Source organism: Myxine glutinosa, chromosome 1 (assembly GCF_964187855.1).
Source record: "Myxine glutinosa chromosome 1, kmMyxGlut1.1, whole genome shotgun sequence".
NCBI lineage: Eukaryota > Metazoa > Chordata > Myxini > Myxiniformes > Myxinidae > Myxine > Myxine glutinosa.
This window is the reverse complement of record NC_136261.1, coordinates 81,773,977-81,791,633: the sequence shown is the minus strand read 5'-3', so window position 1 is coordinate 81,791,633 and position 17,657 is coordinate 81,773,977.

Here is a 17,657-nt window from a genome sequence, read left to right as displayed (position 1 = left end):
GAGAGGGTGAAAAGAACAGAGAGAGGGTGAGATAGAGCGGCAGAGCAGGATTTTAGGACCCGTGGGCTGATGCCATCTGGTCCAGTTGCAGACTCAGAGTCGAGGTTTGACAGAAACTTCTCCACCTTGTCAGGAGAGAAGGACACAGAGTCCAGGAGCAGTTGGGTTCGACTGGGAAAGGTGGGAACAGAGAGAGATGGGTTTGGGACACAAGATTTTGAGGCAAACACAGAGTTGAGGCATTCGGCTTTGTCACGTGCGGTGTCAACTGTGTAGCCATTTGAGGTAAGGGAGGGGATGGAGGGGGAACAAACACCAGAAACGGATTTGACCAGACGCCACCAGGATTTGGAGGAAGGAGACAGGTTTGAGAGTTCAATCTTGAGTGTGGAGAGAAAATCAGAAATCGTGCTTCCTGGCACTCCTGAGGCTAGACACACACTTGTTCCGAGCTTGGTGGAAGGAACTGAGATTGCCTTCAGTTGGATTTGCCTTCCAAGAGGCAAAGGCAAGTTGTTTCAGGGCACTGCCTCACCACAAGATTCTGTGTACCATGGACGGGAGGAAGGGTAAGACAACTGAAGACGAGATGTGCATGAGATCTGTGCATGAGAGAGAGTTCTTCTGATCTGATCTGTGCATGAGAGTTCTGATCTGTGCATGAGAGTTCTTCTGATCTGTGCATGAGAGATAGCAGTTTGCTTTGGAAGAATTCCCAGGAAGAATTTATGTCAGAGGCAGTGGAGATGGGAGACCAGTCCAGATGATTGATGGCTGCTTGCAGACCGGGCCAGTCAGCCTGAGTGAAATGCCAGACTCGTCGGCGCTGAGGAGGCTCTCTGAGAATGGCCAGAGGGATGTCCACTTTAACAAGCACATGATCAGAAGAACCGATTGGAGCAGAAGAAGAGCAGCCGACATTTGCAGGGAAGTTAGTCAAAACCAAGTCCAGAAGAGAAGATACTCCATTGACTGAGATCCGGGTTGGGAAATTGACAGATTGTGTCAGTCCCAATGAGTCGCAGAAGTCCTTTGCTGAGGTGCCATAGCTGGTGAGAGATGAACCCACACCCAGCCAGCTGGCATGATGACAGTTAAAGTCGCCACATATGAGGAAGAGAGAGTTTGGATGAGTTGATAGAAGTTGGTCCATGTTGTCCGACAGCGAAATATAAATGGAGTCATCACTGTTTGGAGGACGGTACAGAACACATATGAACAAAAGGTGGGAGCGGAGAGGAAGCCGTAGCCAGAGGTACTCCTGGGGGTGGGGTGGAGAGAGGGCAGTGCAAGGAGAGTGAGGAAGAGAGTTTTTGATAAAGATAGCCACCCCACCCCCAGGACGAGGCTCAGGTCTATCATACCGGAGGAGGGAGCTTCCAGGATCTTTTCACTTCATTTTTGAGGTTTTGGTATTTTGGCATTTTCTTGATTTATGCTGGGTACTGGTTACCAAATTCGCTGGGTACTGACACCTCAATTGCCAATGCCTTCTTTTCTTTTTTGTACCCAAGTACTATATCCGGTCTCAATGCTTTGTCTTCAATGTTTACACTTGATGGGATCATTAGGTTGTACGTGGCATTACTTCCTTGTTTTCAGTGACTGCTTTTGGTTTATGTTTCCATGAGTTTTCTGGAACTGGAATATTGAGACCTTTGCAGATGTGCCAGTGGATTACTACTCTACTGTACTACTCTGTACTACTCTGAATTACTCTACTACTCTACATACCTTTTATGTGTTTGGGTGTACAGCTGCTCTAACATGAGTTTTTACATCCCGACAGGAGATGAATGTACTTTCTGTTTCTACTTTGCAGAACCTACACTTGTCCGATTGACTCAGTGCCGCCATTTTCTTATAACCATTGGTGTAGTGTCCTTGGTCTTGGGGCATTTATAATATTCGTTCCCCATCCCAGTTGAGATGACCTCTTCTTAGCCATTCCAAAGAGCCTTCTTTGTCTACTCCCATTCTGTCCAACTCTTATTTTTATAACTTCCAGATTTTTTTATCATTTTCCCAGTCGTCGATGTATATCTGTTTACATTTCGTGTTATAGTTCTCTCATTGATGTGCTCATTAAAGTGCATTGCAGTTGATGGAGACTATGTGGAAAACAACTTCATATTTTCCAAATATGTTTTCATAGTCCCAGGAATTTTCATTGTATTTGGAATTCATGACAAAATAAAATAGAAGGCATTACTTTTGTACCAACCCTCATACAAAGGCACCCTTTCTGTATTCTAAAGTATATTCCTGTGGAACAATGTCTTGCCGACCTGTTGCAAACATCAAATGCATTTCCTTCAACAAAGAAATGTACAGATACCAGACAAGTTCTAACTGTAATATCATATACCAGACAGATATTCGTCATAATTTCACAACCTGCTGTGCCAGAAGGATGATTACGATTATTTTTCTGCTGCAGTAGGATTGGGAGGCCATTCCACCAGGTGGTCAACCATTCTCTGAAAGATTGAATCACTTCAAGGGTTTATTATAAACCCGCTGACTCTATTCACCATTTTATGCGATACAACAACTGTGGCACCTCATCCATCAAGCGTTATCATTTTCCTTGACGGTCTCCAACCTATTTAGCAAGTGTATTTAATGTGAGCCAGAATCTTCATACCTTTTTGGAATAAGTGGAGAATTTTCAAAAGTTTGGGGTGTAAATGTTACCAACATGCATTTTTCAGCAACCTGACTCAGTTTTGATTTCAATTAAGCATGTCTGTCTGCCTTCTTGAGCCTGTCACTTTCTAAAAAGCTTTCCAGCTGGACCATTTTGTATAATGATTATGATCCTTTCATGGACAAATAGCCTCTGCGTAATGGCCAATTACCAGCTGATGTTTTCAAATGCTCTATCAGTCCTGGATCCCAATTTCCTCCTCTTTATTTTTTGGAAATTGATCGCTGCACATCAATTCTTAGCTGACACCTGGGAAATAATAGTCTAATCGAGGATGAAAACAGAAAAAGCCAGAAACATTCTTCCCCATTGAAAATTCTTTCCTATTTTCCCATCGGCCCTCGATGTCTGTGTTTTGACACCGCTGCTGTCTTTCTTTTGCTGCAGAAATTTTTGTTGAAATGTGGCTGTCATAATGGTGAGATTTTGCTTAGCAGCGTGAAATACGCAGCTGCCAAAAGGTGAATAAAATACCCCTGGTGTGCCAAGATGTGTCCACTTAGACATCACAGGCTGCAGCCTGGGAAATGTCCTAAGTGCAGTTGCATATTGCTCTGAACATTGTGAAAAAGCACTTGCGAGTTTAAAGAACACTTATAAGTGCAATGCTTTCCCAAAACAACTTATCTTGCTTTATGCATTCTTTTGTACACAGGTCAAAGTTTCATTTGAAACAGTAGTCAATGAAAAAAATTATCATCATATCTCGACCAAAGGAGATTATTGAACAAGTACAGCTTTGGGTGCACAAACACTTGTTATGCTACACTTGATTTTTTTTTTTCAGCAAACGCCTTCACTGTGTATACTTATTTATATCATATATTTGTTTGCCAAGATGCAACAAGAAAGAGCAATTACAGATTGCTGACCCTCGCCATGACGTGTTTTAGTGGTTCGTAAGGCTTTTGTGTTAAAAGCAAATATGGTGGGCGAACCACGTGATCGATGACATCATCAATTTTTTCTCCACCAATTTATCCCTGGATGACGCTCAAGAAATTTCATCTTGATCGGATGAAGTTTTGTACTTGTCGAATTATGACGTCATAATGTAGGCACCTATGACATCATAATTAACGTGTTATTCCCCATGGAGATTTCTTTACAATGAGCCCTGTCTCAATTTTTTCTATGCAGTGCTTTCAGAGATATGGAGGTGCAAATATTTTCGGTTTTTCCAAGATGTCGCTCGTACCACGTGACCTATGACGTCATAAATATTATTTTAAAAATTATGCAGGAGGAGGTGCACCTGTGTTGAAAATTTCCTCTCAATCCGACCAACAGTTGCAGAGAAAATCATATTTATTCTGTGCAGACAAACAGACAAACGGACTGAAATGCAATACCCTCTCCTCTGGCGAGGGTAATAAAAAGGGGACATCTCTTAAAAATCATTTATTTAAAGGTTATGAATGTGAAGGTTTGCCTGTAAATGATACCGATTAGGAAAACCTAGGGCAAAATGTCAGGTACCAGAGGTAAAATTGAGTCAAACCTGATCAGTACTGGGATCTATTACTCTTGAACACTAACCCCAACATCTAATGTGGTCTAAAGTTCAATATGGACACCATTCCTTCACATATTTGTAATTTTGTTCCTCGACCCTCCAAAAAGGTTGGAGCCGGGGGACATTAAAATGGGCTTCGTCTGACCGACCGATCGATCCACCGACCATCCATCCATGTACTTTTGTGTATGTGATATTTTTTAAAAAAACGTTTGAACATTTTCGCTTTCATATTGCAGATATCTATTTCTGATGATATTATCTCAACCTGTGATTGGTTGAATTATCTTGCGATGGCAATCATCTCAAGAACTTGGCTTGTGTACTCTCTATTTAAAAAACCGTTGAACATTTAGCTTTCATATTACACAGATCTATTCCTCATACAACCGAAAGGCAGGGGATCTGGAGTATCAGCTCATTGTTACAATTATTTCATTCATTCAGTACACCTTTATGAAGGTGCTGCCTCTTTGAAGATCTCCTTGCTGAAGGGATGTACAAAGGAAATATACATCCGCATGCCTGTCCTAGCCTGGGCGTCGTAAATAATATGGTTACACCTATTATTTGTGGAGTGCAGGTGGCAAGGTTTACTGTGATTAAGTCGCAGTAACCTCAGAAAATCGCACCAGACTTCCACCAAATTACTCTGGGAAACAAAAGGGCCAGTGCCCATGTGAGGAGAATGCTCTGTCTGCTTGCTAATTGCTCTGTCTTCCTCTCTCCTTTCTCATCCCGAGTGCAGCAGAAAGTCGTAAGACACCTGAAAAATGTCTTCCCTTGCTTAACAGCCACAGAAGGTTACTCACAAGTAGATAGTGGGAAGCACAATGAAATTGGAATTGCTTACACTCATGCTCAGAGCAAGAGATCTCTGATAAATGTGCCTTTTATCTCTGATAAATTTTGTTGGAACTTCTTCAAACTGTACACTAGTTTTATGTTGATGGATAGAACCACCTTTAGAGGCCATTTTTCCCCGCAGAGCAGGGGTTGGCCTTTTTCGGGCACCATGGTCCCCTTTTGGAAGCAATGTTTTACGGCCGGATGCCCTTCCTGCCACCAACCCTGTTAGTCGACTCTTGCGACACACAGGGAATTACCAGTGAGCTGGTACTCAATTAGCCGACCTTAGAGGGATGACAGGCTGAGTCAACCACCCTGGCGTTAATTCAGCGATCGACCGGGATTCGAACCCAGGATCCTAGGATCCCAAGCCGGCACCCGAACCGCTAAGCCAACACCAGGCTGTCCAGACCAGCCTGTGCCAGACTATGTTGATGGATAGTTCCATCTAAATCTCAACTTTGTAGTTGCGATTAGTTTGGCTCCTTCTTGGGGCCAAATTGTTCATTTTTTGATACCAGCATGAAGCGTGGCACATGTAAAAAGGATCACAAGACAATAATTTTTCTGATATTGTGCCAACCCAGAGAATGCTTGGTTGCCAGTTAACAATGTGGGTGGGAGTCAAAATTTTGACCATGATTTCAAATCGAAAAACAAATAAGAACTGAAACTCACTGGTGTTTCAGTGCATCATATCCGTGTCATTTTGAGACCAATTGCATAAACTTAGATGCAAATCATCATGGGTAAATTAAAAATGGTGGTCCTCTAGAATGTGAATTTTTTATGTTTTTTTTGCCCATTTTCTGCATTTCATTTGCTTAACAGCACAGCAATTGAATTCAATTTTGACTAAAATGATGATTCTCGATCATAATGAAGTTTTTAGAAGACGAAGTATTTCATTTTGTTTTTTGTCAGTTAAAATCTGTGTCGGCAACTGATCACAGAGGAAGCATACTTTATTTACAGGATGTTTCTTTTGAATGTTAGGGCTGACAGGATGGCCTAGAGGTATGCACACTCGCCTCTGAGCTATCTAACCTGGGTTCGAATCCTAACACCAGCTATAAACTGTCACCTTGGTGCTTCACAGGCAGGGTGATTCATCAATGTGTGCGACCATCCCTCAGATGGACGCTAAAACCGGGCGTCCCATCTGCCAGCATGGGTTGGTGGATGCTCAAGATCCCATGGTGTCCCTCGCAAAGAGTAGACGAGTATCGCCGGTATCATGGCCAAATTCCTGCCCTAACTAGGCGAACGTCAGGAAAGGCCAGTTCGTGGAAGACCTGGGACCAAGCTCCATCTGAGGGACTCTGGCCCACAAGGTGGGATAATAGTGGCAGTTAAAGAAGAACAAAAATCTCTTGGATGTTGTGAGTGGGGCATGTGCTTTTTGCGATTTCTGTTGTCTTTCATGTCAGCATTCAGCATCTTTCCTTTCATCACTCGACTTAACTTGGTTTTGTTCTTCTCATCCCAGCATGCCACTGGGCTTTGTATTTGAAAAGTCTTTTGGCAATACCACAAACTCTCATCTAATTCAGCAATGTTCAAATTTGATAGCAGCTCATGAATTTCTGCGATGAAGCTCTGCAGGCAGATCCTCTTCTAACATCCCGTCATCTGCACCACAGCCCGGTTCTTTGGACTTGGCTGGGTATATAAAGTGGCCCTCTGTTACCTTTTGCCATATACGCCAAGCACAACAGACACAACTATCGACAACAAAGGTAAATAGAAATGATCTTTATGTCAAACGATGTGAGCACGAGTTTATAGGAAATGTGATGATTGTGTTAAGGATATTTTGCTTTATCTTCAAACATATTGGTGCAACTAGCAAATACCGTTGCTCAACCCTATTGGGCCACTGAGAAGGTTTCCACCTCAGCTGGCTCTTTACCAATCTCCATAGACCAGGCAACACACTGCACTTTTCTTGTGGAAGCACCATTTGCAGTAAATCTGATGTCACGTGTAATGGGATACATCCAGAAACCAAAAAAGTCAATAAAACCGTGAGAAATGTTCTTTCTCACTCAGCAAACCACATCATCGTGTCCCATTTCCTTGTTTATTTATTGCGGTTTAAATTTGGAACGGTAATTTGTGGACACCCAGTACAGTACTTGTAAATGACACTGACGTGTCCCTCCTCATGATATTGCCTTACCATTGCACATGTGGGTAGAAGTAAAAGCCTTCCCATGAGCGTGCCTAAGGTTGCTGAAATATAAATAAATAAACTGCAAAAAATCGAGTCTTCCAATGTTTACTGCTCGTGGGAGGGCAACCTCCCTAAACGCCAAATCCTAAAACCTCCCTAAACGCCAAATCCTAAAACCTCCCTAAACGCCAAATCCTAAAACCTCCCTAAACGCCAAATCCTAAAACCTCCCTAAACGCCAAATCCCAATGTTCCTTTCGCTTTTTCAGTAAATTTTCATAACGCATGATTTTCCTGATTCATCTTAATTTTACGCAAAACGAACCCAAACAGGACAGGACCAGTAACGCCTGGCATTGTCACTGTGCCCCAAACAACGAACCAATAATCATGGATAAAGGTTTACGTTGCTGTGTCATTCCAATTGAATAGCCAAACAACATCATTTTCAGTTTCTACTTTCCTTCGGTTCCCATTGGGAAAGACTTGCTGTTGTTCGCAAAACGTGTTACCAAGAAAGTTGTCTGCACAGCCTCAGCCTTTCACAGATCGTTAGAAGACAGTTTCTTCTGCTAAAATAAGCTGATCCCAGCATACCCACACACCCTGCTGCCTTGGATGCCTTGAATAGAACAGACTGCTTATCTCCCGTCTTTCTCGAAAACACTCCGATCACTTCATTTTTAATGATCGCGAGCCTGGTGGTGGCTTCGGATCTTATAAGGTCCCGCATTTCAAGCCCCTACTGTGCCACGGTGGGTTAACTCAGCCCGTTTGCGTCTGTGATCGGCAAAATGAGGACCAACTCTGGGAGCCATTCCAGTATCCTGGGCTGCAGTGGTGACACATCGAGGATTGTGGGTGGTCAAATTTGGGGAGGGAAAATGAAACTGTCTTGGTAGCTCTATGCACCTAACTGTGTGAGGAAGACCATCTATCCATTTTAATGATTACATATAAGGAGGTGTCAGTTTCAAGGCATCGGTGTTTGCCTTTGATTAAATGAGGGTCGTAAGTCTTGGTACTATAGAATCTTGGTATAGATAGGTACTATAGATATAGAGGTTACATGTGAGTTCATTAATTTTTATGTATTTATTTTGTATGTGGTATGTACACAAATGTATGTTTTTGAGTTTGCTTCATACATTTGCTGAATGGATTACATGCAGCATACTTGACTTACATGTATCGTCTTTTGTCTGGATCTTCTTGTTCAGTGATTAACGTGCAGTTCCTTTGCTTGTTGCTATACAAATCTCTCTCCCCCCCCCCCCCCCCCCCCCCATCCAACTCTCATATCATATCACGGATTTTGGGTTCCCTCCTTGCCACTCCACCTTAGATATCCTTGTTTTGCTAACTAAGCAACAGATTGATACTCGAAATTACAATAAATAAGTCAGAGTTGTCTACTGTAACTGGACATCTCCTGAGCATTCAACATCATCTGGCAACCAGCCCTGATCATTACATTTTCTCTGGCAAGAGCATCCAGGCTTGTTTCCTTGAGTGCCTGGGGGATTTTATTCATGTTCACCAGCAATGCGACTGCGTATGCCTTGATCGTGTTATACAGTCACGTGAAAAAGTAAGTACACCCCATGTAAAGTTTTGACTTTTTCAACATATTTCAACATACAGCTATTTGATCTTCATTTCAACAATATTGACAGATAAAGGTGATGTAATATAACAAATATCATGAAACATTTACATTTTGTAGTCCATTGTATAATTTAAATGAACATAAATGCAAATTTCGCATGTGGAAAAAGTAAGTACACCCCTACATTTATCACCACTTCAAATACCTAAAATTAGAATCAGGTGCACCAGCTCAGGTGCAAATTATTAGAACATCGTTGGAGAGGATCTTGGAGGAACCTGTCATATTTAAACCTCAGACATTTAGTTTGGTTTGCTTTTTGTTGTTGAAGTGTGCGGCGTCACCATGCCTAGATCAAAAGAGCTCTCTGAGGCCTTCAGAAAGAAGGTTATAGATGCCTACGAGTCTGGGAAGGGATTTTAAAAGATCTCCAATCAATTTGAAATCAATCATTCGACTGTCCGGAAGATCATCTACAAGTGGAGAAGATTCCAAACAACTGCCAACTTGTTCAGGCCAGGCCGCCCCAACAAGTTCAGCCCGAGAGCAAACCTCAAGATGCTAAAAGAAGTCTCTAAGAACCCCAGAATGTCATCACGGGACCTACAGGTAGCTCTTGCCACTGTTGATGTCAAAGTGCACGAGTCTACCATTAGAAAGAGGCTGCACAAATTTGATCTTCATGGGAGGTGTGCCAGAAGGAAACCTTTGCTGTCCAGAAATAACATCAGGGCAAGACGAAAGTTTGCCAATGAACACTGAGGCAAAGACCAGCACTTCTGCAACAATGTGCTCTGGACAGATGAGTCAAAGGTAGAGCTATTTGGCCACAGTACCAGAAGACATGTTTGGCGAAAACCAAAGACAGCATTTGACCACAAGAACCTGATACCAACTGTAAAGCATGGTGGTGGAAATATTATGGTTTGGGGCAGCTTTGCTGCATCAGGGCCTGGGCAGCTCACCATCATAGAATCCACTATGAATTCTTCATTGTACCAGAGGGTGCTTGAGGATAATGTGAGGCCATCTGTCGAAAAGTTGAAGCTCAACCGAAGGTGGACCTTGCAACATGACAATGACCCTAAACATACCAGTAAATCCACCAAGGAATGGCTGAAAATAAAGAAATGGAGGGTTCTGGAATGGCCAAGTCAAAGCCCGGATCTAAATCCCATCGAGATGTTGTGGGGGGATTTGAAACGAGCTGTGCATGCAAGAAACCCCTCAAACATCGCACAGCTGAAATAATTCTGCCTGGAGGAGTGGGCAAAAATTTCTCCCAGTCGATGTCAGAGACTGGTAGAAAGTTATAAGAAATGCCGACTTGAGGTTGTTTCTGCCAAAGGGGGCAGGCAATACCACCTATTAGAGCCAAGGGTGTACTTACTTTTTCCACATGCGAAATTTGCATTCATGTTTATTTTAATTATACAAGGGACTACAAAATGTAAATGTTTCATGTTATTTGTTATATTATATCACCTTTATCTATCAATATTGTTGAAATGAAGATCAAATAGCTGTATGTTGAAATATGTTGAAAAAGTCAAAACTTTACATGGGGTGTACTTACTTTTTCACTTGTCTGTATCTCCGACCCTGTCATAGAGACCGCTGTACTTCATGGCAGTGTCCCGACTCGACCCGTCTTGTAACTGGTGAACATCAATGTCATATTGGTCTTATTGAAAAACTATATATATTGTTGCGGTTTTGTGTTTTTACAAATAAAGGTTAATTTCCCCCTCATAGTTTAGTCACACTACAACACTTAGCCTCACGATAGTTCAGTTATTTCATAGTAAATGTAAGCATAGTCCTTTTCCTACGTTAGTTTTGCATTTGGTAGAATAATGAGAGTTAGGTCCCCTTCCAATGCTTTATGCTGCCTCGATGCTTTGGTTTTTGGCGCAAATTACCACAAGGCCGGCCTGACAAGTCGCGGCAAGCCGAAGGAAGGCGGGACAGGAGAAGTGGGAGTGACCGGTAAGCACAAGCCGCCAATCAGGGCTCGAGGAGAGTGTCTTAGCACTGCGACAAAAGGCGTGGTTTGGAACATTTGATGCGGGCTAAGAGCGTTTGCAATATAACCCTTTGCGCAAAGCCCCCACCTCAGTTATGAGCAGGGGTCCTCTGTTGAACAGTTGTGAGAGTGCGCGGTGTTGAATTGAGATACAAGTTAAATGCTCAGTTGAGCTTGAGGCAGATCCTCTGTAGAGTTACGAGGGTGAAAGCGCGCCGTTGATCAATCATGCTGTGAGGAACCGCCGAGCCAGCCGAGAGACGCGCATATTCGCCTGCCTGCCTTTGTTTGAGATACGTGCCGCAAGGATCCCTCCCGCCTGCCTGCCTGCCTTCATCGAGGGACGTGCTGTGACTGCAGAAGGCCACGCCGGGCGAGCTGTTCCTGAACAACGGAGCCGGCGCGTTCAGCGCATGAACCATCCTTCTTTCATTCCCCCTGTGAGTGTGAACAGGCCCGTTGTTTGGGGAATAAGCTAAGACTGATTACGTGCCTGCTCTGTGTCTCTTCGCCTTATAAAGCTGTAAATAAACCTGTGTTCTTCCTTCTATTTGATCGTTCCCGTCATTTCCATCTATTGACTAAGCGTGGTACGAATTATATCGCTCTAATCGGGTTCCAATAATAAGGTAACTGCATGAACCACGTGGTGCGGCATCCACTCGGACATACTCAAATTACGCGTGGTTCGTGCGAGACTTGATCCCCACTTCCGCGGCAGCATACGTACTTAGGTACGTGCGAGAATTGTTCTGAAACCCTGTCCTGCGTCTGCCCGGGAGTGGCGACTTGAGTCTCGCGGTTGCGACGACCCAAAAATAGCAAGGGGCTTAATTTCCCCTTGGTAAGGGAACGAGGGTCGCGCGAAACCGTAACAATATATTACTTTGGGGATGATTCAACTATTTGTTGAAAGGTTTCTCACTCCAACGACAGGCAAGCTGCAGCAACATCCTTGTTTACCAATTTGGGTAAAATATAAAGCTGGTCAATCGCCTGCAATGTTTCATTCAATGATTCAAGATGGCACACACTTACATTGTCTCTACATACAGAGCATCTGGATTACCCTACAGTTTTCTTCAGCTATCTCCATCTGGCAGAGGTGCAATTTTTGGAGCTCATTGGATGTGCAGAAAGATTCGGAGAATAATTTGCCCTAATAATATCCAAGCTGGCCTACATTAAGAGAGTTAGATTTGAATCCTGTGCAGAGCTAAATCATTCCTCACCCACTCTCAACAGCACAAACCATTCCTCAGCAGTGTGAAGGAGCACGGTTGTCCTCTGTGGGTTGTTGCTCTCAGAACTCACCACGTGCCCCTGGAAGCAATGAATACAAACCCTGATATTAATTGGAGTTGCTCAACAGGAGGCTCAATTGCAAAGCCTGCTCTGCTCCAACTGCACACAGGTTGGTGGCCTGGCAGCTGCATAGCACATCATTTCTGATCCCACTCCACATTCCGACTCAACTATTTGCCCCTCAGGGTCTCGAACAGGCAGCACTCAATACGCTCTCAATCCAAAACTTGTTACCCTCCCCAAATCTGGGCTAACTGCTCACCTCCACTCTTTTGACTCCCCTACCCTCTCCCCGAGTGGAATTTCTTCCCTGGGTCTGACAAATCGTTATTCTATCACTCCTTTAAAGTGGTGAGCAATCACCATCTCATCTTATCCTCTTCCTATTCCTGATATTTTCTATTCTCACTGACTATCCTCTCTTGGCAACCCGTACTTATCCACATTTACCTGTTTGTCAGGTTTTCCTGTCCTCTTACATGTCCCTTGTCTACTCAGCCGACCCAGCTCCATTGACCTGTCTGTATGTCCCTACTTATATACTGTCTGCGCATGTGTTCGTTCATTCCCAATTTCTCTGTCCTTATAATGCCAACTCCCCCTGATCCGTCGCTGTGTCAACATCACCCCTCTGTCATTCAGCTCTTCCATGAACCAATTTCTCTGTAAGAATTAAAAGTAAAATAATGCCTTCGGCGCCTTTGCCAGTGGAGGCATAATAACTGTAATTGATGAGGCTGTGCAAATTTTAAAAGTCAGTGGATTCAATCATTGAATTCTTTTTCTTCATGCAAGTGTGAGGATCGACCAAGAGATCCACATTGTTACACAATGGCTTTCTTGCAAGAGATGAAAATTAACTCCCGTCAAATGTCTTTCTGGCCTTCATATTCCCTCATGCCCTGCTCTCTTTTTGTTTACTTTTTCAGCCAACACACTCCAATTACCCTCTGTCCATCTGTGGTTTTCTTAAGCTACTCAATTTCCCCCTCATTTGGCTGTTGGCTCCTCTGTTTTTTTCCCCCATCTGCCTATTTCACCATTGCTTGTCCGCTGGTCCATCTGTTTTCTCTGCCTCACTATTAGTGTGTTGCTTCATTCCGCATCATCCACCTCTTTCTTGTCTCTCAAACTTTGTTCAAAATATACTGATAGCAATTGTTAAAATCGAGCTACAACGGTGTGCTATTTCCAGAGCACAAGTGAACTAAAGAAGGTAAGGATGCTTATCACAGGAGGTACTTGCCTTTGAGCGGTCTAGTCTGGGTTTCATTTGCGACCCGACAATAATCTGTCAAACTAGTGCTTCCTAGGTCAGGGGTTGCAATCATGAGTGTGCCTTTCCTCAGATTAGATTTTAAGCCAAGGGTCTACTGCCATTGATTGCCGGTGGATATTAATGATGTTCGTGTCCTTTTTTGTATGCAAAGTCAAGGCTCCTGGAAGAGCGAGAATACAGAATGAACTAGAACAGCTCTCGAGAGAGAGAGCGCATACCTCCGTCAGGCTCTACAGTTTACGTTTTGTATCCAAATGATAGGCCGGATCTGGATCTGGACCTGGACCAAAATCTAATCAGCTTGGTCCTCTCACTTAACCAACTCATCCACCATGTTTTGTCATAAATCGTCCACAACTTTTTGAGGTATCGTGCTATATATTGGTTTTAGCCCTATCGGGTAATGGTGAAGAATCACTTTTTAAAATCTCGAATCCAGATCTGGATCTTCACCAAAATCGAATCATTTCGTCCCTGTCACATACTCAACCTCTCCACCAAATTTCATCCAAATCTGTCCACAACTTTTTGAGATATCCTGTTCGCAAATGGACAAACAACCAAACAGACATAACCAAAGGTACATGTACATGGAAAGGGGCAGGGGAGGTGAGAGCATGGAAAGGGCAGAGGGTGCAAGACCAAAGGAGGCAGCCATTTCACTGGCACACTGGCCAAATGGAAAATCCTTCAAAAAACCAGGTCAATTGGAATGTCAGGACTTGCAAACTGACTTATGATTGGAGATGCCTGCAGAGCCGCCAACACCAATTTAATGGGACTTAATTCCAATGGCATTTACAAAGAGCAAAACGTTATCACAGCAACTGCTGCTTATAAATTAATCCCTCTTGATTTACCATCGCGTTTTTGCCACGTTTTTCCATTGGTTGTCCTTGCCTTTACGTATGACAGAAACATTCCAGATCCCCCAAAGTATCCACGCTCTTTTTACCAGAATCACGCTTCGAGGAAGAACTTCAGGTGTTTTGAAGATTTAACACCTGAACATGTCTGTGTTTCAAGGGCTCTTTTAAGAATTGTCACTGAACATTAGAATTTCTTACCTTGATTGTTATCTCCAAATGCAGGTTATCAAACTTCCATTCCTACTTGGATTTCCACGGACGACTTCAAACTGATACGTTGGAGGTTACTCTTACAAAGAAACGTTTTCAGAGGCTTTTCAAAATAATTTTTTTTGAAGAAGTCCTGAAACATAGTTAACCTTTACATACTTGAGGTGGATGAATTAATTTAGAGCATTATGGAGAAAAAAAGCATTCCTTTTGTCTGGCAAAAGCTGTGGAATACCAAGGTTAACATTGGGAAAGATAATGGCCATAGGGAAAAATAATGACAATTATGTTTAATCTCACACACACACACACACACACACACACACACACACACACACACACACACACACACACACACACACACACACACACACACACACACACACACACACAAACGTTATTATGCGACTCCATACTGTGAGTGGAGAACCGCCACTAAGGTGTCCCTTACAACCAGCTGCACCTTACCAGGAGCGATAAGCACCGCCTGCCACACAGTACATTACCTCTTGTTTCCACCCACTACATGGAGTCAACCTGAATGTGTTTAGGAGTAGTGAAATTACTATATATAATATATACTCATGGAAAGTGGTTCCTGGATACAATGATCACCCAATGATCACTCACCCATTCCCAGACCCGTGACCACATCACCCCCGTCCTTTACAAACTTCACTGGCTCCCCATCCCCCGGAGAATCCAGTACAAAATCCTCCTCTTGACCTACAAAGCCCTCCATAACCTGGCCCCATCCTACCTGACTGACCTCCTCTCCAGACACACTCCCACCCGCAACCTCCGCTCTGCTGGTACCAACCTCCTGACCCCCCCCCAACCCCCCCCCCATGTGGACCAAATTCAGATCCTGGGGGGACAGGGCCTTCTCCATCGCTGCTCCCACCCTCTGGAACTCACTACCTCACACCATCAGAGACTCCTCCTCACTCACCACATTCAAAACATCACTCAAGACCCACCTGTTCAACACTGCATTCAACATTTAACCCACAGCATTTAACCCCTGACTATCTCTTGTCCTTCTCCTTTTGCTTTGATTATTTACCTGTTGATTCTTGTCTTTTTGCACTTGTTTTTTTGTACTCTGTCAAAGCGTCTTTGGGCTTCTTGAAAAGCGCTATATAAAATAAATGTATTATTATTATTATTATTATTATTATGATGGAAAGTGGGTCTTTGGGTGTGTTATAAGTGTTATAACCACAGAACTCAAATTGACGTAGAAGAACTATGCCCGTTCACGACACACACACACAGCGGTGGCCCCGCTCGCGCGCTCACGCCGCCATTTTAGTTAGCGCAAGAACTGAATAGGCGAACGTGTGCGCTAGCTAGGCCTAGTGGAAGTGGATGAGTGGACGTGAATTTTTATATTGGACGGTGACACACACACACACATTATATATTGTATAATGGACTATATTCTATATTGTATAATGGACATTGTATAATGGACATTATATATTAATGTATATACATTGTATAATTATATTGTATATACTGTATATTGTATATATATATATTATATTGTATATTGTATATTGTATATATATTGTTGTGAATATGAGAATGTTTTTTTATTTTGTTGTGGTGGTAAAATGTTGTAAAATATCACCCCTCCTCCCTCCGTTGTGGTTGTATAAAGGTCAAAGGGCGTTCCCGTAGTTAGTCCATAAAAACATACATGCAGGACACGATATATCTTTTCTTTTGACAGTTATATCTTATTCTGTGTTTTAGGATAAGGCTGTGTCTCCCATTAATTGAAGTACTCCATTGCACCAGTGAAAGAGAATAGATCCCCCCCCTTTCATTCCCATCCCCAAAAATCCCCATTTCCTTCACATCCCCCTTTCGTCATTGCTGAGCCTCGATTCCCAATCACCTCCCCTCCAATAACCGCCATTGACCACGAGGCTCGAGTCAGGGAAGAAAGGCGTGTCTCCACCTCGTCAGAGGAGGGGAGGGGCGCGCCCGCCCGTCGTCGTCCGGGGCGGAGCCCGAGGGTCGTGCGACCAGCCAGGGCCGAGGTGAGCGCCCCGATGGGCGTGTCCGAAGCGCCGGGGGCGTGATCGCTGGGGGCGCTATAAAAGGGCGCAACCGGAAGTGGACCAAAGGAGAAGAAGAAAGAGAGATGCACTCTGGGTTGGTCTGGGTCGGTTGAGAGAAAGAGAAGAGGAGTTGGTTGCAAGGAGTTGGTGACAGTCGGTTGCCAGAGAGAGGAGTCGGTGGTGAGAAGTGAAAGAAGCAAGAAAGAGTTGAGGGTTGAGGGTTGAGGGACCAGACCAGTGAGACAAGTCCTGGGAACGCAGCGGACGGAGGCCGCCGCAGCAGCGACACCCGGCAACCGCCAAAGGGGGCCTGAACGGCGGGTTGGAGCAGGGCCAACAAAAAGGAACGGCGGCTGCCAAACGCACGATTGAGCTGCAAGACCCCCCCTTGGACCTTTCCTCTCCCTCCAGCCATCCACCTTCTGCCATCCCTGGCATTCCCCGCGTGAGTCAGCGTTCTGTTTGTTCTGTCCTGGGATATAAGTTAAGTCTGTAGGTAAGCTAAATTTGCACTGTGTCACCTGCGTCTTGTGCTTGTAAATAAACGTGACATCTGTCTTTTTGCTTGTGTGTAAATAGTAGGAATAAATGTAGTAGTATTTCAAACCTTTTTTTGTCTCCGTTTTCCTCTTGCATTGCGTCGCTTTTGTCTTTTCCCTCATTGAGCAGCTAGGGTGCGATACAACCAACGTTCGGGTGGAATCGGGTGAGTTTTGTTAGGTCGCGGTTTTAAACCACCGCTCGGTCTATAACATCCTAACCGCGATCTGTAACAATTGGTGTCAGGAGTGGGATTCGAACCTGGGACTAAATTTATTTAGCCCAAATTTTGGACACCAATTGTGTTAGTACGATAACAATTGGTGTCGGGGAGTGAGATCGACCCGGAGCGCGCTTCACGCGCTCAAAATTATAAAATACCGAAATTTGTTTTGTTTTAAAGGAAAAGCCCGAATTTTGAAATCGCGCCATGGCTGTCCAAGGCGACGGGATGCCGGTGGGAGAGATAGAGGGGTTAGAAGTAACCCAGGACTTC